This window comes from Cetorhinus maximus, chromosome 11, assembly GCF_964194155.1.
Source record: "Cetorhinus maximus chromosome 11, sCetMax3.hap1.1, whole genome shotgun sequence".
Classification (NCBI taxonomy): Eukaryota; Metazoa; Chordata; class Chondrichthyes; order Lamniformes; family Cetorhinidae; genus Cetorhinus; species Cetorhinus maximus.
Window position 1 is genome coordinate 59,901,052 of NC_135889.1, and position 21,344 is coordinate 59,922,395.

Genomic DNA, 21,344 nt, shown 5'->3' on the forward strand with positions numbered 1-21,344 from the left:
GGTTTCTGTCATCCAAGCTAGGCTAGGTGAATCTCAAGGTGTCAAATGATAACATAGGATGATTGGAATCAACATACATATCACCATTTCTTTGGAAAAAGGACTTTAAACTTGTGGAAGTCACATGACGAGGGAACCATTTTGTTGTCTGCTTTTAAAACCAGCAAGATGCTGCTTGCAGACAGAGAGTTCCACTGAAAGCCATCAAACTAGCTACAAGCAGCCAAGTTAATAAGCAGCAATGCCTTGAAAGTGGACGATCCTAACAGAGAGAGTAGGGATCGCCAACATTTCCAGTTAAAGTTCACCTGAAAACCAACTCCTGGAAATTCAACTACAAGAAACCTCACAGTTTACTGAAAATTCTTCACTTTACCAGACCTTCACTTCAACTAAAGCACCAACTTCATCCAAGATACTACAGTCCTGCCACAAAAGAGACTGAAATACTTATAAGCTGTAATAGCACATTACCTTCATGTGTGTATGTGAGAGTGTGTGTGAGATGAGTGAGTGAAATGTTGCATCAAAATTGGGGGAAATGTGTAATAATAATAAATAACCTTCTTTATTTTAAAACTCAATAAAGCTAGCTGCTGGAATTATTTAATTGGGACACACACTCCAAGGTAAGAAAACACACACCTCTTACATACGAACATACTGATAATGGGCAGTCATAAGTAACAGAAAAGTTCTGTTTGTGTCAGTATAAATGATACTGATAGCAAAACTGTAATATCCAGGGGAAGATAATGATCATTTTACTCTCACCCATTTAAATTTTAACTTTGGATCATGACTTTTGTTATGTATTGGTTTGAGATATTGGTTATGCTTGAAACTTAAATTAGAACTTGTAATTGAAGGTGGATCTTCTTAAAACTGAACTCTTGAATTACAACTTCTCTACCAATGAAAATGTCTTTTTTTCTCATTATACTGGGAATTTATATGTTCTGAGTGATCAATTACAAGTTGTTTCTGGATAAAGTTGAGGCAGTTATATCACAAAATGTTAATATCCTAGTAAAAGTAAAATTGAAGAAACCTTGGGAGTTAAAGACTGCAGTCTTTGTTATCTGTCTTCAAATTATTTGTAATGTACTTGTGTTATGATCCCCATGGGGATTCATAAACCCAAATAACCAAATTTACCAAACGACCCCTAAATGAAGAAATTACCAATCAAGATTTCGCTTTTTGTAACTTTTACTTCAACACAAATCAGAGTTAACGTAACTTAAACAGAAATTAACAGGCAAATCACATTTGGTATGAACAATAAATTACATTCGCCCTCTCAGTGAAAGTGGAGGAGACTCTCTGTTTGTCATGAACTATCCCAGTCAGGACAATATCACAGGTTTGTTTTTTAACTTCCAGCATTTAGACTTCACGTGCCCTTTCTTGAAAAAAGTATCATATTGGTCTCCTTGAACTAAACCTGTCCTCTGAACCTTCACTTTTACAATTCGAGAAGGGCCTACGCCTTTACCTTTTGCACCTTTCTCAGCAGAGCCTTATCTCTACGCATCATTGACCTTCCTCTTATTCCATTTTCTCTGGAAGGTTCCAAAGTGGGGCCTGTTGCTAATCATCTTATGAATTAACTCATGATCAGCATCCCTTATTTTACAAACTTTGTGTCTTCCAGGTGAGACCTTAACCTCAAAGGGACACTATCTTTGAATTGCTCCATCAACATAATTTCCCTAAGGTTATCAAGATCCTGTTCCACCTTCATCAGTCCTACACCACCTATCTAGCTGCTTTTTCATTTCCCTGGCAGATTCTATGTAGATCTGGCCCATTCTCTTTCTCAAATTTCTAAATTTTTGTTAGTAGGCCTCTGGCACCAATTTATAAACATTGAGTACAGCAGTCTTCTTTCCAGAACTTTCTGAACTCTCATCTCCTGTCAGCCGTGGTACGATGGATCTACCAGAACCGCTATTACCTCTGCATGATATGGCCGATTCTGGGCATTCAATCACTCGGAAGTGAAACAGTGGCAGTAATCACAAGAGTGCTCTGCTGAAAGACATGGGCAAACCTCCAAAGCCTTCCCAAACAAAGCACTTTGTAGGAGAAAAGTCTACTGTTCTTTCGGCCAATTCGGATTCATGGCAATTTTCTTAAATGATACGAAGAATATCTCCAATCCCTCCCTACTAAATTTAGATAATAAGCAAAAATTCCTTACCAAATCAAAATTAAGTGGAGTTCTCTCTAAGTTAGCCTCACTTCTCTTCAACTCAAGTTCATGTAATTGAACCTCCTGCTCCATTTCAAGATTTTTTACCTCTCTCCACCTTTTTCCTCTCTTTCCCTATCTCTTTCCTTATCTCTTTCTTCTCTTGCTAATTTCTCCCTTTCTAAATCACTCTCATCGTTCTGTTTCTTTTTCAATTCTGGCCAGTTGTATTCAATCACCAACAGAACCGATTCTTTCTTCCTCGTGCCCCGGGTGGCCAACCAATTCTTCAAGGATACCATCCCTCTTATTTCCTGATCTTATGTTAATCCCCACGTGCTCTTCTACAGCCTGTAAAGCGCTTCCTTCTCAACTGTTCCAAGTCTCAGAGCATCAGATCATCTCTCTCAACAAAGGCCTGAATCTCAAAGGTACTCATGTTGATTTCCCAATAAAATATAGCAAAAGCAAATGTGAAATCTCATTTGTTTAAATGCTGGAAAGTTCCTATGAACCTGTTTGTCACTGTGTTGACCCCACAAGAAACCTCAATTTTGTTATGATCCCCATGAGAAATCCTAAACCAAAATAAACAATTTATCGACTTACGCCACCCCCATGAAGAAATTACCAGACAAGATTTCACTTTTTGTAACTTTTACTTTAACACGAGTCAAAGTCAATGTAAATTAAACATAAATTACACTTTTAATTACACATGGAGTAGCAGATACAACAGAGACAACCTCATTGAGTTAGTAGGCAGCCCACTTCACCTGTATGTTCCCAGCTTCAACTGCTCACTTCTTCAAAATTCCAGCCCTGGGCAGAAAATTGCGCTTGGCATGCGGGCACGCGCCAGACACACCCGAATGTGAAATAAAGCGCATTGACATCAGCCAAAACAAAAGCAGAATTACCTGGAAAAACTCAGCAGGTCTGGCAGCATCGGTGGAGAAGAAATCAGTTAACGTTTCGAGTCTTCATGACCCTTCGGCAGAACTGACATTGAGACATCTTGACATCAGCCAAGCTTGCCGACATCAACGCGCACTTTCGCGATAGTTCAGTTGGTGGGCGCGCACCGGAGCTGGAAGCGTGCCAAGCTGGAAGCGCGCCTGCTGACAATTAAAAGGCCTATTAAGGCCAATAAGTAAACAATGGTCCTGAATTTTTCCCTGCCCGTTCAACCTAATGATTGACGGGCAGGCGAAAAGGCCAAGTGGCCTTTCCATTTTTTAGGAAACCTCATCCACAGGTGGGATGAGGTTTCCTAAAGCAAATAAAAATATAATAAAAATTTAACACTTGAATTCAACCTCTGCTACTTGTTCTCATTCACTTAATAAAGAAACATTTGACTTTGATCAAAGATAACAGTTTTCTTTGCCTACAGCCATGCTAGTCTGAAAACGCCCAATCTTGTCTGATCTCAGAAGCTAAACAATCTCAGGCATGGTTAGTACTTGGATGGGAGACCGCCTGGGAATACCAGGTGCAGTAGGCTAAGTCAGCATGGCGTCTCCTCTGGAGCGGGAGGCAGCCGAGTACCTGGCGGAACATCAGATCCTGGAGCTGCTCAACAACCTAACCAGCATGTTGCTGTACCAGCGGCCGGCCATTGGAGGTTTTAATACATCAACTGGAAAAACTGAATGTTGCCAGACAGACTAAAAAGGACTACCCTTGCTTGTCTGATGAGTCAAATTTAAATACTGTGTTTGGGATTTTGGACACTACAAAACAAGGACATATAACTTTGGGGCAGTACAGAGAAGCTTTGAAAACCGTGAGAGCAAAGTATTTTGTAATGGAGCTATTGGGTGCCCCTGATAATAAAATCACGCTGGCAACATTCAAAAAAGAGGCGAAAGCTGGATTAATGAAGACTTGTGTCACATTCAAAACTTGATAAAGTTGTGCAGCTTCTTTGTCTCCATTAACTTCTTGTAGACTTACCAGTACCCATTTGGATAATAGCAACAGACATTCAGCTCAACATATTTAGTGTACAATTGACATAGGCGGATAACTTTTGCTACTTGTGTACACTTGAATAAATAAATATCACCTTGACTTTAAAAAAAACATGTCCCTGCTCATGTGACAGAGTCACATGAGGGGTCATGTTTTCTGACATTTTTGTTTTCTTTATTATTTTTTAAACAGTGCTTCATCTCCCTGAGGCAGCTCTGTGCCTCAGGGAGATTGAAGCGCTCTTTCATGCGCATGCGCGAAGTTTGCACTAGGCCCGCTCGCCCTCCTCCCACCACCCGCACAGGCAGCGCTGAGCGCTGCACCACGCATTCCATGCTGGGCGGGCCTTAATTGGCCCGCCCACGTAAAATCGCGGTGCGGCACCGATCACAGGCAGCAGTCGGCTTCCCGACCACTACTGCCACCAAGCACCCCCACCAAGGGTAAAATTCTGCCCACTGATTCTGAGCATTCAATCACACGGAAGTGAAACAGCAACAGCAACCCTAAAAGTGCCTTCCGAACGCCCAGGAATCCGGCTCCCCGGCTTGGCTCGCTGACCGCCTTCCCTCTCCTGTTTTCTCTTTGTGTCATTAAGCCACATGGTCTCTGTATTTTATCTTCCTTCCTGTTGGTACTGCTTCCAAGTCAAGGTTTGCCAGGTCACATGGACCAGTATTTGTATAATCCAAATACCAATCCAATATTATCCAAAATTTATAATTGATCCCTTTACAACTGGTACAAGCTCTGAAAAATAATTTTCAACCATTTTTAAAAGCAATTACAGAATTAAAGTTTTACAGATTTTCTTTGCTGTTCCTGCTTCCGGGTCAAAGATTGTCACACTTCAATGGGTTTCTGTTTGAGTTTCTCTCCCTATAGCAACTGGATCACATGGGCATGTCTTAGAGCTGAGGTGTTTATTCGAAATTCTCTGTTTTACTTTAAGTTCAAGGTACATTTCAAAATGTATCCATCTTGTATAGTACAGCGTTCATTACACTTGACTCTGGTCTAGTATTTTTCTATGAGTTTCAATTTTTGTGTATTTTACCTTTAAAATGAAAACCTATTTTTCAGTAAATCAGTATTTTTTTCAAGACTCAGATTACCTTGGATTGGACACAAAATTTTGATCAAATGCAATAGTTTTTTTTTTAAAAATGTTGGACATCCAGAATAAAAGTAAAATATTTGAAATGGACAACTGGTCAATTTTCGCATGTTATGAGATTTTGCGAGTCTTCCATTCATCTGAACCAGTTCAGGAAGCATTATAACTGACCTGCTGCAGGGTTCCAGCATTTTCTGTTTTTGTTGCTATTTCTTAATTTTAGAAAGTCAACAAAAAACACAACTTAGCTTTACAGCTGGAAATGGGATACTTATTTATTTGACTCACATATTCAACAAATGTGAGTTTCAAAGCAGAATATAGTGCAGAGCTATCCTTCTAACCATTAAAATTGTGAATTAATAGCAGAAATCTGTGTCTAGACTATTTTGAATCAGATAATTTATTTGCCCAAGGTTTTTGATTTCCTTGGATGGGGTAACCAGGTCTTGAAAAATGCCAGATGCTTAGTTTAGTCAGTGTTTGGAATGTGAAATATTCTTTTGAGGTTAAAGTAATATAGTTGTAATTTTTTTTAAACTCAACTCACCATGATATATTTTCTTATTAATGTGACAGTCCGGTGTTCAGTTTAAACAATCATCTCTTGTTAACTCAGTTTCATTGTGTTTTTTCCTTCTTGCTCATCTTACATTCTTTAATCTTTAACATTAGTTTTGGTCAGGAAACAATGGAGCAAAGTTGCAATTCCGATGAGGGAACATTCTAAATGTAAAGAGGAAAGCCTTTTCAACTGACAACTTGACTCTGTACAAGTGTCACAGTGACAAGTATGCAAATCTTTGAGCAAATCAGCAAAAATCAAATTCATAATACAGCGACAAGTCAGAACTGAAGAGATAGGAAATCTGTGAATCAAATACTAACAGTGTATGTACCAAAACTGCTAATTATAAACTACTGAGGATTTATCAATGCAATAAAACAAATATCATCAGTCAAGGAAATCTACCTGTAACACACAGAACATAAACAACCAATAAAAACACTTAAAATCAAAATCCTTCCAACTATTGGGCTGAAAATAACGCTTCTAATATGAACAGATTAAAAATGGAACACCCCGCATTAACATCATTAAACTTATCCATTAAAAATTGTCCTCTATTTTTGAGTTTTTATTTTAATTTGGAGAGTTGTTACTTAGAACCCTAAACAGTATTTGACGCTGTGAATAGCATTTAGTTTAGACTGGCTAGCTTGAGTTTTTTTTTATTTCTTCCTGACCTATGTATATGCACAAGCGGATCCTATTTTAGTTTTAGCCCACTCTAAATTTATTTTTCCCCTGGTTATGTATTATTTTGTTTATTTTTTCTTTTAAATACCCCTTGGCACACACAGTTAGAGAGTGAATGGAAGGTTAATTATGAAGGTGAAGTGAGTGACAGTCCGGTGAGTGGTTGGGGTAATGCAGGTCTTAAGCAGATGGTTCAAAGGAGAAATGACAATGGTACAATGAGGATAAGTATGGCGGGTAGTAGGAGTGAAAAGGAGGTAGAAAGGACACAATGTGAGTGAGAGGAGGAAAGAAGCACAAGTGATGGTGGTCGGGTTGGAAAGAGAGCTAGAGGACATCCACTGGCGAGAAGATGTAATTACAGCCTGATACATTTACTGAAGCTGTACAAAGAAAGAATTGCATTTGTATAGTGCCTTTCACAACTCAAAGCACTTTATCACTTTATGCCAATTTTTGTAGTCACTGTGGTAACTTAGGGAAACACAAAAGCCAATTTTCACACATGAAATAGATCCATAACCAGTAATGAGATAAATGACCCAGTTTTACTGCTGTTGTTTGAGGGATAAGTATTGGCCAGCACACCAGAGAACTCCCCCACTCTTATTTGAAAAAAGCCATGGGATCTTTTAAATTCACATGAGAGGGCAGCTGGGACCTTACATTAACATCTAATCCAAATGGCATTACCTCTAACAGTGCAGCATTCCTTCAGTATTGCACGGCAGACGAGATAATGTTCATCCAGGCCTCTGGATTTCGAGCCAATAACATGATCACTACACTACCATAACTCTGTATTAACTCTTGAACTCCACCTCTTTATCATCTGTATGCTGCCCTTGGCAACATAATCTGCAGACATGGAGTCAGCATCTACAAATATGTTGATGACATCCAGCTCTGATCACACTAATGCTCTGTGCTGGCCCTATAGCCAATCTTAGATAAGCTGCAGTTTTCTCCAGCTAAATTTCAGGCGAGCTGAAGCCATCATGTTTGGCCTCAGTTGTGAGCTGCACATCCAGACAGCAACTGCCATCCCTCTCTCCAATCATTTAAACAAGAGTGTTTGCAACATTGACATCCTATTGAACCCTGAGCTGAGCTTCAGACTTCACCACCCATTTCCACCTTGATAACATCTTCTGATTCTTTCCCCTACCATAGCACATCTGTTATATCCCAGAAAACCACGCTGTTAAGGATAGAACTGGAGCCAATATTTACACACTTCTTTCAGCGTTTATTTACAGAGATACACATTACAAACATGCACCTCTTTACCCCACAATCATAGTTTCAACCTGTTCCTATTTCTGGGAGTTTAAGTTAATATACAAGTAACAATGCTGGAATTGTTTTCTTTGGAACAGAGGAGTCTAAGGAGCGATTTAATTGAGATGTCCAAAATTGTGAGAGGTCTAAATAAAGTGGATAGGAAGAACCTATTTCTCTCAGCAGAGAGGTCAATAACCAGGGAGCATAGGTTTAAAGTAATTGCAGAAGGAATAGAGGAAAGTTGAGAATGTCTTTCCCACAAAGGGTTGTGTGGTCTGGAACCCACTGTCTGCTAGGGTGGGAGAGGCAGAAACCCTCATTGCATTTAAAAAATACTTGGATATGCACTAAGTGCTGTAACATACAGGGCTACACAGCAAGAGCTGGAATGTTGGAAAGCTCTTATTCAGCCAACACAGACTCAATGGCCCCCCTTCAGTGTCATACATTTTCTGCATTTATCTATTTTCTTTCCATTATGGGAAACAATGCTTTCAGCCATGTAGGCTCCTGCCTCCGCATTCTGAAATTAATTCCCTAAGCCTTTTGTCTCTCTCCAATTCTCGTTCCTCTTTTAAAATGCTTCTTAAAAACCACTTCTTTGACCAAGCTTTTGGTAACCCCTCCTAATATCTCTGTTTTTGTTCAGTATCCATTGTAATTTATGCCTCTGTGGAGTGGGCCTCAGGCTGTTTTTCTACAATAAAGACACAATGCAATTGTATATTGATGGTGAAAATGATAATCCTGATTCTACTGACACTGGGTGCCTGAAATGAAGCATGTACCATTCCCTACCTCTGGTGTTCTTTATGATCAGCACAAAGTTGTTCTTTTTTAAGTGCTGAACTTGGGAATGGTAACCCATATATCAGCTGTAAAAAGACAGGTTTCTACTCTTGGAGACAATGTCTGCTTATAGCAGCTACCATCTAGCCATGAACACAAGCTAAGAGTGTTCTAATAAAAGGAGCATCTCTACTGCAATACAGTGACCAGAACCATACACATTTTTCAGATAAGTGCCAATCAGTGCTTTCTATAGTTGTTATCACTTTCTTGGACTAATGTTCTGTTCCTCTGGTTACGCATCTGAGATCTTGATTTGGATTCACTGTGCTAATGGCTTAAGCAAGCTATTCACAAGTATTCTGTGATCCCTGTTCTGTTTTATATGCTTATTATGTGAATTTATTCTCTCTATATTTCCATGATTTATTCCCCTTCCCAAGTCTTATCACTTCATTCATCTCAATTAAACAACACCTCCCACTTGTTCTGCAAGTTTTATAATCTATCTCAATCCCTCTGTATTTGGTTCACTTATTCAATGTTCTTTGCAGCCATTTATTTAAAAAGCCTTTTTAAATTCAAAAAGGGGGATTGTGATTTGAGAAATGGAATTACTTATATTTAAAAGCAACAACAACTGTATTTTTTATATTTATATTATGAAAGCAGAAGCTTATGCAATCTGCCCTTATCTCTCAATTTGAATGAGTCATCCACTTAGTTCCTACACACAAAGTGCTTTGGGATTGAATAAAAAGCCGTTATACATTTGGACATATTGTGCTCCTATTTGTCATTTCTGAAAGAGCCAGCTTTATTATTCATTTTTGCTTAGTTTCTAACTCATGTCACTACCCACCAACTCAACAAACATTTGCGAGGACTTAAAACCGGGCTGCCTGTCCTTTGACAGTTTAGTATTTTATTTAGCTGCCAACTTGTTCTGATAAAATTTGCAGTTAACAAAAACTATCCAAAAATTAAAGGGGGTGATTTTAATTGCTTTAACGGAAACTGGGAAGGGGGCACTTGAAATGGAGTGGGGAACTTGTTCACTGGCTACCAAACACTCAAAACTAAAATTTTAAAATGCAGGTGGCACGGACATACATGTTAGCCATGGCGCTATTTTAGATATGCAGACCCAACTTCAATGACATAATCAAAGCCTGATGACAATATTGACTTGAGGCCTGTGCAGAGGAGCAGTGGTGGTTTTTGTGCCAGACCAAACCTGTTGGTAACTTGATCCAGGCAGAAGAGGACAAGGAAAGTTCATTTTCTTTTAGTAAATTGTTTATTCGCAGGTCAGGAGGAGTAGCAGTATTTTCCTAGGCACTAGAAGGAACCCTTGGGTCTCCATTGCTCCAGGGTCCCCTCCTCATTCCCCAACTGCGATCACCTCTCAAACACCCTCTCTCCCTCCAGCCCCCAAACCTTAACGGGACCGTTCCCTCTGGACCCTGGTGGTAGCCTTCTGCCACCTGATTTTAATGGCCAACCAACCGCTTCTGCCAACCGCCAGGCTATTTTGAAATGGACATCCCTGCATGGTAGACTGTCTTCTTGTCTCAGACTTACAATGACTAATTACTAGGCTTGATTTCTTTAATTGTTAAGTACATAAGAAATGGATATTCTTATACATCCACTTTCACTTAAACTTACTCCTAAATTGTATTTTATGATTGAAGTTAACAAAATGAATTGATATCTCTAAAAAGCTACTATTTTGATGCAAGTTGTGCAGTCAGCAAATTAGTTAACATAATTTTGTCAGCACAGAAGCTGATCTGGTAGAATCCAAGAGCAGAACTTTGCCCTTGAGTACTGGTTCGGTGGGGGCGGCCGAGAAGCCAACCGCCGCCCGCGATCGGCACTGCACAGCCATTTCTCGCTGGCGGGCCAATTAAGGACCGCCCAGCATGTAGCGTGAGCAGCAGCGCTCAGCACTACCTGTGCGGTCGGGGAAGGAGGGCAAGCGGGCCGAGCACGAACTTCGCGCATGCGTGCGAGTGAACACTTCATAATTTCCCTGAGGCACAGAGCTGCCTCAGGAAGATGAAGTGATGTTTAAAAAAAATAACGAAATCAAAAATGCCATAAAACATGCCCCTGATGTGACTCTGTCATATGAGCAGGTACATGTTTTTAAATCAAGTGTAAAATTTTCATTTGATTTTTATTTGCTTTAGGAAACCTCATACCCTTAGGAAACCTCATTCCGCCCATGGATGAGGTTTCCTAAAAAGTGAAAAGGCCGCTTGGCCTTTTCGCCTGCCCACCAACTGTTAGGTTGGATGGGCAGCATAAATTTGAATTTAATTACCTTTTAAATGGCTTTAACAGGCCTTTCAGTTGTCCGCAGGCACATAGCTGACTCCAGCGCATGCCCGCCGAACAAAATATCGCGGGACTGCGCACTGATATTGGGACACTCACCCGACGTCATCGTGCGTCATTTTACACTCGGCCGGGTCAAGTGCGCGCCCACCCGCTATGCTTAATATTCTGCCCCAAATAGATTTCTTAAAATTGTATGTTGAAGTTAATTGTTTCCAGTAGTGGTGTTGTGATTAGTTCAGCATGATTGTTGTGTGTTAATTTAACCCATAGTTTGCTTCATATTTATAATTAAGACCAGTTAAAAATTGTAATAGCTGGGATTGCAATAAAGCATGTTGCACTGCTCTTTCAATTTGAGTTGACTGAACTCTGAGATTAAATTTCTGTCTCCTAATCATCTGCCACCTAGTCCCCCTGCAGCATTTTAAAAATATATTCTATTGATTTCTTTTAATTAAATCTTCTGTCATTGGCGATAATAGAAATATGATGCAGGGCCTCTCCAGAGCATTAAGTTGTGAACTGAATGACATAAGAGCTTAAGGGGCAGAATTTTGCCCTTGATGGGCGGGCAGGCCCCACTGGCTCGGCGGCGGGCAGGCAGCCGATTGCCGCCGCCAAAACGGGCCCCATCGCCATTTTAAGTGGGTAGGCCAATTAAGGCCCGCCCAGCGGGCTGCCCGACGGGAAGCGCTGTGCACTTCCTGTGCGGGGTGGGGGGGGGTGGGGGGATTCCCCAACTGTCAGAGTGCGCTCTTTCGCGCGCACATCTCCCTGAGGCAAAGTGCTGCCTCAGGGAGATCGCTGAAAGGCTGGCAAATATAAAAAACAGAACAATAAAAAATTCATTAACATGTCCCCATCATGTGAAAATGTCACACGAGATAGGACGTGTTAATGAAATAAACAAAAACTTTATTAAACGTTTTTAAAACCGCTATCAAACCTCATCCTGCTACTGGATGAGGTTTGTAAAAAAAATCACCTACCCGCCTGCCTGTTGGGCCCGTGTGCCGAGCCGAAGTTCGCATGGGCCCCTCAAAATCGTCGACGATTGGCAAGTTAAGGGCCTTAACAAGGCCTTTAATTAATGTAGGGCGCGTGTCCTGCTGCATAGTGTGTCTGCCAACCGAAATATCACGATGTCGCGCGCTGATGTTGGGACGCTCGCCTGACATTTTAAGCGCTGGCGTGCGGGCTCCGCCACCCGCACGCCAGCCTGAAGATTCTGCCCAAGATTCCTAAGAAAAAACCCCAAATATGTTGACTGAAACTGTGGTTCTATCATGGATGAAGTTCAAATATACAGTTGTTCTCAAGATCAGCAGAAGTATGTTAACCTTTCATTCCAAAGATTATAAAGTACAGTAAGAAAAATGTATACTTCTTTATAGTACTCATAGTATTCTGAATAAAATTATGTACTTATATATAGAATAATAAATCCTAAATCCATGCTCACCTTTCCCAGAACTCCATCTTTGAATCCCTCCAATCGGGTTTCCACCTTGGCACAAAACTGCTTTCTTCAAAGTCACAAATGACAGTTTATGTGACTTTGACAGAGTTAAGTTATTCCTCCTTGTCCTTCTCGAAGTGTTTACAGTCTTTGACATGATGACCATAAAAATCCTGCTCCAATGCCTGCACATTGTCGTCCAGCTCAGTGGGCCTACACTTGCCTGATTCATTCTTATCTATATAGTCACAGCCAGAATACAGTTGCAATAATTTTCTTCCTGCTCTACACTGTTACCTCTAGTGTCCCCGCCAAGGATCTGACCTTGGCTCCCCTTATCCCTCATCTACTTGCTGCTCCTTGACAAAATCACCCAAAAACACAGCATTAGTTTTCACGTGTGTGCTGACGGCACCCAGCTCCATCTCTTCACCATCCCGATTCCTTCACGTTGCTAAATTGTCAGACTACTTGTCTGATATGCCAGATTGGATGAGCAGACATTTCCTCCAGTTAAATTTTGGGAAGACCAAAGCCAGTGTCCTCAGTCCTTGTTTCAAACTTAGTTCCCTAGCTACTAATTCCATCCCTCACCCTGGCTACTGCCTGAGCCTGAAGCAGACTGATTGCAACCTTGGTATCATATTTAACCCTGAAATGAGCTTCCAACCACATGTTCGCACCATCACTAAGACCACCAATTTCCACCTCTGTAACATTACCTGACTTAAGTTTGTATGCTGCTGAAGCTTTCATCCATGCATTTGTTATACCTCTAGGCTTAGCTATTCCACTGTTCTTCTGGCATCTCCCACATTCTATCCTTCGTAAACTTAAGGCCGTCTAAAACTCTGCTGCCTGTGTCCTTACTTTCAAAAAGTTACATTCACAAGCCACTGTGCCTGATGAGCTACATTGGCTCCCAATTAAGCAATACATCGATTTGAGAATTTACATCCTTGTTTTCAAATCCCTCATGGCCTAATCTCTAAACTGTCCTCCAGCTCCAAGCCCTGGGAGATATCTGTACTTGTCTATTTCTGGTCTATTAAGCATCCTCTATTTTCATTGCTCCACCATGGGCTCCAAGCCTTCAGTGGCCTAGAACCTAAGCTCTGGAATTCCACACCTAAACGTCTCTGCCTCTCTACCTCTCTTTCCTCCTTCAAGACATTTCTTAAAGCCTACCTCTTTGATCAAGTTTTTGGCCTTCTGCCCCAATGTAAATTCATGCAGCCCAATCTCGAATTATGCTTTATAACACTCCTGTGAAGTGTCTGGAACATTTTATTTTGTTAAAGGCACTACATAAATACATGTTATTGGATGACTTTTGCTTATACTGTTAAGTAGGAAGCTAACTCCTTATGGTTAAATAGAAAAGTAGATTGTTCTAAAGTAGGTGGCTTTAGGGCCTCCTTCATGGTTGAATTGACCAAGGCTGTGAAGAACTGAGTTATGGGGATCAGGAATGTCCCATGTGGGATCTCTGCTCTTTGGTGAACTTTCTGATCTCTGATGGGACAGCATTAGGAGAGCTACGTTTGCCCCTACTGCCCCTATATTATACCAGGTGCAAAATTAACAAACATCCCCATTTCTGATTACTATCTGGCAGACCATGCTGGAAATAAACAAGTGTGAAAATCAGATGATTACAAAAGGAAAGATCTGAATAGCCCACTAATGTTTAATGTCTCACAGCTTGAAAATAGCTGTTAGGGAAGGTATGCGAAGGGACTGGTGCCCATAAAACTGGAGTCAAAAATCTATAAAATGTAATCATACCGTGCAATTTTAAAGGGGTAAAATGAATGCTTAAGGGTTCGGTTGGGTAGATAGCCCTCATGCATACTGGGAATACACTGACAATCATACTGGTTTGGGCTGCTTCGTTAGCATCCAGAATGTGCACTGGTAGTATTAAAAAGCTTCATAATAAAATAAAAAGGTCCTACACCTGATTTAAGACTCCTTTAGAAAATTGGTCTGTTCCAGCATCAGATTCACCACGTGATAAACTTGCCCAGCAAATCGTCTTCCCACAGTTAGCAAGGACCTGGCAGAATTGTTATTTCAAGGGCTTAGCCAGTACATATAGGGTACAAGTTGGTTTGTCCTCTTCCACTGGAGAGAACGGGAGCGTCTTGAAAAAATGGAAGAGGAGAATGCTACATAGGCCACCATACCCACAGCAGGTCTTTGTGGAGCACTTCTCATACCTCAACATCAACAAGAATTATAGAATGGTTATAGCACAGAAGAAGGCCATTCAGCCCATTGTATCTGTGCAGCTTTCTGGAAGAGCAATTCAGCTAGTCCCACTCTGCCGCACTTTCCCTGTAGCCCTGCAATTTTTTTCTCTTCAGATAATTAACCAATTCTCTTTTGAAAGCCACAATTGAACCGGCATCCACCACGCTCTCAGACAGTGCATTCCAGACCCTAACTATTCGCTGTGTAAAAGAAAAGTTTTTCCTCATGTCACCATTGCTTCTTGCCAATCACCTTAAACCAGTGTCTTCTGGTTCTAAATCCTTCAACCATTGGGAACAGTTTCTCCCTACCAACTCCGTCCATACCCCTCAAGATTTTGAACATCTCTATCACACCTCCTCTCAACCTTCTCCAAGGAGAACAGCCCAAGCTTCTTCATTCTATCCATGTAACTGAAGTCCTCATCCCTGGAACTACTCGTGTGCATCTTTTCTGCAGCTTCTCTAATGCCTTCACATTCTTCCTAAAGTGTAGTGCCCAGAATTGGACACAGTACTGAAGTTGAGGCCAAACCAGGTTTTTATACAGGTTTATCATGGAACCTTCTTGCTTTTGCACTCGATGGGCGGGATTTTCCGCACCCGCCCACAGCCGAGATCTTCCGGTCCCGCTGCAAGTCAGTGGACTTCTGGCTGGGGCGGTGCCTTGTCCATGGCGGGACCCGCCCACGACGGGGCTGGAAATTCCCTGCCTTTGTCACTATTCATGAAGCCCAGGATACCGTCATGCTTTATTAACTGTGCTTTCAAACTGCCCTGCCACATTCAATGATTTGTGTACATATTCCCCCAGGTCCCTCTCTCCTGTATCCTCTTTAGAATTGTACTCTTTATTTCATATTGTCTCTCCTTGTTCTTCCTATTAAACTGTATAACTTAACACTTCTCTTTATTAAGTTTCATCTGCCACTTGTCCACCAGACTGTCTGTGTCCTTTTGAATTTTAACACTATCCTCCTTACAGTTCACGGTACCTCCAAATTTTGAGTCATGCACAATTTTGCAATCATGCTATATACACCCAAGTCTAAGTCATTGTGAAAATGGCTGTTATTTTTAAAAATCTTTTGGGGAAAATATGGTGCGTGCGTGCGTGTGATTAATTAAACTGGGGGAAGGTTAGTATAGACACCTTGTCTGTGGGAACTGAGAGATGAAAGGTAAAGGTTCTACATGCATACATTTGTAATGAGAGGCAATGAACATACGAGTAAGTAGGTTGGGTTTTTAAATTTCCATCAGGTGACAGGTAGGGACTTGACTTTTCAGGTGTTTAAATTTCAAAGGGGAGTTTAGAAATGACAAGGGACTTTTACAACTTACAAGGGAAGGTTATTACATTTTATTTGACCCAAAAGTAGATGCAATAGAAAAACATGAACGATTTTTACATTTTAGAAAAGCTAAGTTCAAAGAGGTGCTTAGGACAATGGAATCTAAGATGAAAGGGGGAAAAGGATATTTAAGGAAAGATGTTGAGCTGAGTTGTGTGGCTTTGTGGGGGAAATGTCCTGAGACCAGATCTGTGCTGGGAGAAGGTGTGAAAGTTGTGGATTTGAAACAGCCATCGAGTTTTCAAGCCAGAAAAGTCTTTGTTTTCAGAAAGCAGTCTGTTTCTGAAACTTTCTTTTGGGTTTCCACAGCAAAGTAGAAGAGAGTGAGAGTGGTTTATCTTTACTAAAGAAACAAGTTTGCCTGGCTTTTTATGGTTAAAAATCTATAAGGAAGCTATTGCCAAGTAGTTTACTTGTGTGTTCTGACCAAGGGCAGAATTTTACATTCAGCATGCAGGCACACACCTGACTCACTGGAACGTAAAATGAGACGTTATGACGTCGGGCGTGCGTCCCAAAATAATCGCGAACTTGCGCGATATTTCGTTCGGCGGGCATCTGCCAGAGTCGGCTGCACGCCCGCCGATGATTGAAAGGCCTATTAAGGCCATTAACTAGGTAATTAAGGTGAATTTTACACTGCCCGTCCAACCTTACGGTTGGCAGGCAGACGAAAAGGCCAAACGGCCTTTACATTTTTTAGGAAGCGTCATCCACGAGCAGGATGAGGTTTCCTGAAGCTAATACTGATGAAATGAAAACTTTATTTTAAAAGTAAAAACATATGGGAGTAATCTATAGGTCCCCAAACAGTAGTTTAGCAGTAGGGCACGGTATAAACCAGGAAATACTGGGAGCATGTAAGAAAGGCACGGCAAAATCATGGGTGATTTTAATATGCATATAGACTGGACTAATCAAATTGGCAAGAGTAGCCTTCAGGGAGAGTTCATAGAGTGTATTAGAGATTTTTTCTTGGAGCAATATGTTGTGGAACCAACCATGGAGCAGGCTATTCTGAATTTGGTTTTGTGTAATGAGAAGGGATTAATTAATGATCTCATAGTAAAGGATCCTCGAGGGAAGAGTGATCATAGCATGATAGAATTTCAAGTTCAGTTTGAGAGTGAGAAACTTGAGTCCCACACTAGTCTTCTAGAGTTAAACAAAGGTAATTACATAGGTATGAGGGCAGATTTGGCCCTAGTGGATTGGGCAGGAAGACTACAAGGTAGGACAGTTGATGAACAGTGGCAGATATATAAGGAGATATTCAATTCCTCCCAAGTAAAATATATTTCAATGAGGAAGAAGGATGGTAAGAGGGGGAAAAAGCATCCATGGCTAAGCAAGGAAGTTAAAGATAACTTAAAAGGCAAAAACTAAGGCATACCAAATTGCAAAGATCAGTGGCAGGCTGGAAGATTGGGAAACTTTTAAAGATCAACAAAGGGTTACTAAAAAAATAATAAAAAGAGCAAAGGTAAATTATGAAAGAAAACTAGCGCAAAATGTAAAAACTGATAGCAAAAGCTTCTACAAGTATATAAAAAGAAAAAGAGTAGCTAAAGTGAATGTTGGGCCGTTGGAGGACGAGACTGGGGAGTTAATAGTGGGGAACGCAGAAATGGCAGAGACGCTTAATCAATATTTTGCCTCAGTTTTCACAGCGGAGGACACGAGTACCACCCCAATAGTAACAGGTAATGCAGAGGATATAGAGAAGGAGGAACTTAGAACAATCACCATCACTTGAGAAAAAGTACTGAGCAAATTATTGGGATTAAAGGGTGACAAGTCCCCAGGACCTGGTGGCCTACATCCCAGGGTCTTAAAGGAAGTGGCAGCGGAGATAGTGGCATTGGCTATAATATTCCAAAATTTCCTGGATTCTGGAAAGGTTCCAGTGGATTGGAAAAATGCTAATATAATGCCCTTATTCAAAAAGGGGGGAGGCAGAAAGTAGGAAACTATAGACCAGTTAGTTTAATGTCTGTCCTTGAGAAATCGTTGGAAACCATTATTATGGAAGTAGGAATGGGGCATTTGGAAAGTCAAAATGCAATTCTTCAGAGTCAGCATGGTTTTATGAAGAGTAAATCATGTTTGACTAATTTGCTAGAGTTCTTCGAAGATGTGACATGCAAAGTAGATAATGGGGATCCTGTAGATGTAGTATATCTGGACTTCCAGAAGGCCTTTGACAAGGTGCCGCTCAAAAGATTAATACACAAGGTGAGATCACATGGAGTTAGGGGTAATATATTAGCTTGGATAGAGGATTGACTAACCAACAGAAAGCAGAGAGTTGGGATAAATGGGTCTTTTTCTGGATGGCAAGCTGTAACTAGTGGGGTGCCACAGGGTTTGGTCCTTGGGCCCCAACTATTTACAATCTATATTAATAACTTGGGTTCAGAGATAGAAGATACTATAGCTAAATTTGCAGATGACACCAAAATAGGTGGGAAAGTAAGTTACAATGAAGAAATAAGAAATTTACAAATGGATATGGACAGGTTAGGTGAATGGGCCAAAATTTGGCAGATGCAATTTAACGTGGATAAGTGTGAGGTTATCCATTTTGGTCGGAAGAATAAAAAGGCAACTTATTATTTAAATGGAGAGAAACTTCAGAATGCTTCAGTGCAGAGGGATTTGGGTGTCCTCATGCATGAATCACTGAAAGCTAGCATAGCAGGTAATAAGGAAGGCAAATGGAATTTTGGTATTTATTGCTAAAGGAATAGAGTATAAAAATAGGGAAGTGTTGTTGCAACTGTACAAGACATTGGTGAGACCGCACCTGGAGTACTGTGCAGTTTTGGTCCCTTTACTTGAGGAAGGATGTAATTGCACTGGAGGCAGTTCAGAGGAGGTTCACTAGATTGATTCCAGAGATGTGGGGCTTGTCTTATGAGGAGAGATTGAACAGTTTAGGCCTATACTCGCTAGAGTTTAGAAGGATGAGAAGAGATCTAATTGAGGTATATAAGATGCTAAAGGGGATAGACAAAATTGACGTGGAGCAGATGTTTCCCCTTCTGGGACATTCTAGAACAAGAGGCCATAGTTTTAAGCTAAGGGGTGGTAGATTTAAATCAGAGATGAGGAGGAATTACTTTTCTCAAAGGATCGTGAATCTGTGGAATTCACTACCTCAGCATGCAGTGGATGCCAGGACACTCAATTAATCTAAGGAGGAGATAGACAGATTTTAAATTCGTAATGGGTTGGAAGGCTATGGGGAGAGGGCGGAAAATTGGAGTTGAGGCCGAAATGAGATCAGCCATGATCATAATGAATGGTGGGGCAGGCTCGAGGGGCTGAATTGCCTACTCCAGCTCCTAGTTCTTATGTTCTTATGTCCCATCTCATGTGACATGTTTCATTACATTTTTAATGCCCGTAGCTGCCTCAGGGAGATTGAAGCGCTCTTTCATGCACAAGCTGCGCACTGGACCCGACTCTCCCTCCTCCCCCCGCCCACACAGGTAGCACTGTTACCACTCACAATCCATGCAAGGCGAGCCTTAATTGGCCAGCCCGCGTGAAATCACCGTGCGGAGCTAATCGTGGGCAGCAGTCGGCTCCGCGACCGCCCCTGCCTGCTCCCGCCAAGCCTGCCCGATGAATGGAAAATCCTGGCCCAAGTGTTTTTTTTTGGGGGGGGTGGGGGGATGTTTTGTAAGACTGTTTTAACAGTGTAACTTTAAACTTGCGTGCTTAAGATTTTTTTCTTCTTGTTAATAAATCTTTCAATTTTAATATCCCAGAAGTGTTGGGATTTGGCTTGCTCAGCGAATAACAGCTGCTGTGGTCATAACAGTCATTAATATATATCAAGAAAAGCAGGGGTCCCCACAACAACCCCCAGGGAGCCCCAATATAAACATTCCTCCAGTATGAAAAATAATCATTCACCACTTCTCTCTGTTTCCTATCACAGCCAATTTTGTTTCCATGCTGCTACTGCCCCTTTTATTCCATGGGCTCTAATTTTCCTCACAAACCTGTTAGGTGGCACCTTATCAATGTCTTTTAAAAGCCCATGTATACCACATCACCACCTTACCACCACCCACCTTCTCTGTTACCTCATCAAAAAGCTCAAGCAAGTTAGGTACACACGATTTCCCCTTAACAAATCAGTGCTGGCTTTCCTTAATTATCTACATTTTCCCAAGTGACTGCTAATTTTGTCCCGAATTATTGATTCTGAAAGCTTCCCTACCACTGAGGCTAAACTGCCTATCCACAGCTCCTGGGCTTATCTACACTCTTTTATTTGAAACAAGGATATAACATTTGCAATTCTCTAGTCCTCTGGCAGCACCCCTCTACCCAAGGAGGATTGGAAAATTATAGCTATTGTTTCCGTAATTTCCACCCTTCCCTCACTATGCTTGAATGTATCTCACCTGGTCCTGGTGACTTATAAACTTTAAGTCAACCAGCCTATCTAATACCTGTTCTTTATCAATTTTTAGCCAACTGAGTGTCTCAAGTACCTCCACTTTCACTATGACTTAGGCAGCATCTTCTTCCTTGGCAAAGTACTTATTTATTACCTTAACATTCCCCCTTCCTCCATGCGCAAATCCCCTTTTAGGTCCATGATTGGCCCCACTCCTCCTTTTTCTACCCTTTTCACACTTATATGCCTACAGAAGCCTTTTGAATTCATTTTTATGTTAAAAGTCTCTTCTCATACTCTCTCTTTGGTTCTCTTATTTGTTTCTTTCAATTTCCCTGTGAACCTTCTATACTGAGCCTGGTTCTGATTGTATTATCCACCTGACATGTGTCATACACCCACTTTTTCTACAGCATCTTAGTTTCTATTTATTTTGTCATCTAGAGCCCTAGATTTGTTTGTCCTACCTTTCCCCTTCATGAAATGGACCTTGACTGTACACAAAGTATCTACTCTTTAAAGACAACCCATTATTCTGTTACCGTTTTGCCTGTCAATCTTTGATTCCAATTTGTCTGGACCAGATCCATTCTCAACCTACTGAAGTTGATCCTCCCCCAATCATTTATTCTTACTCTGGATTGTTGCTTGTACTTTTCTGTAGCCAACCTAAATATTATGATACCGTGATCACTGTCCCTTAAATGTTGTCCTACTGATAGTTGATCCACTTGACCCACTTCATTCCCCAGAACCAGATCCACCTCTATCCTTTTTAGAGAAATGAGTCAGGAACCTGGGCTTCACCAGGGAGCCTATCATCTTGTTGCAGCTACAACTAGAACCCAGAACCAGGATATGGACACCATAGCCTTTAACTTCTA

The 21,344-nt window shown here is 41.1% G+C and overlaps 1 protein-coding gene and 1 pseudogene across 2 annotated transcripts in view; both read left to right on the plus strand.

The window, feature by feature from the left end:
• chn1 (chimerin 1) overlaps positions 1-21,344 on the plus strand; it is a 307,301-nt gene that overhangs the window by 241,112 nt on the left and 44,845 nt on the right. The gene's annotated exons all lie outside the window — the stretch shown is intronic.
• Positions 3,586-3,704, plus strand: LOC144687013 (5S ribosomal RNA; annotated as a pseudogene).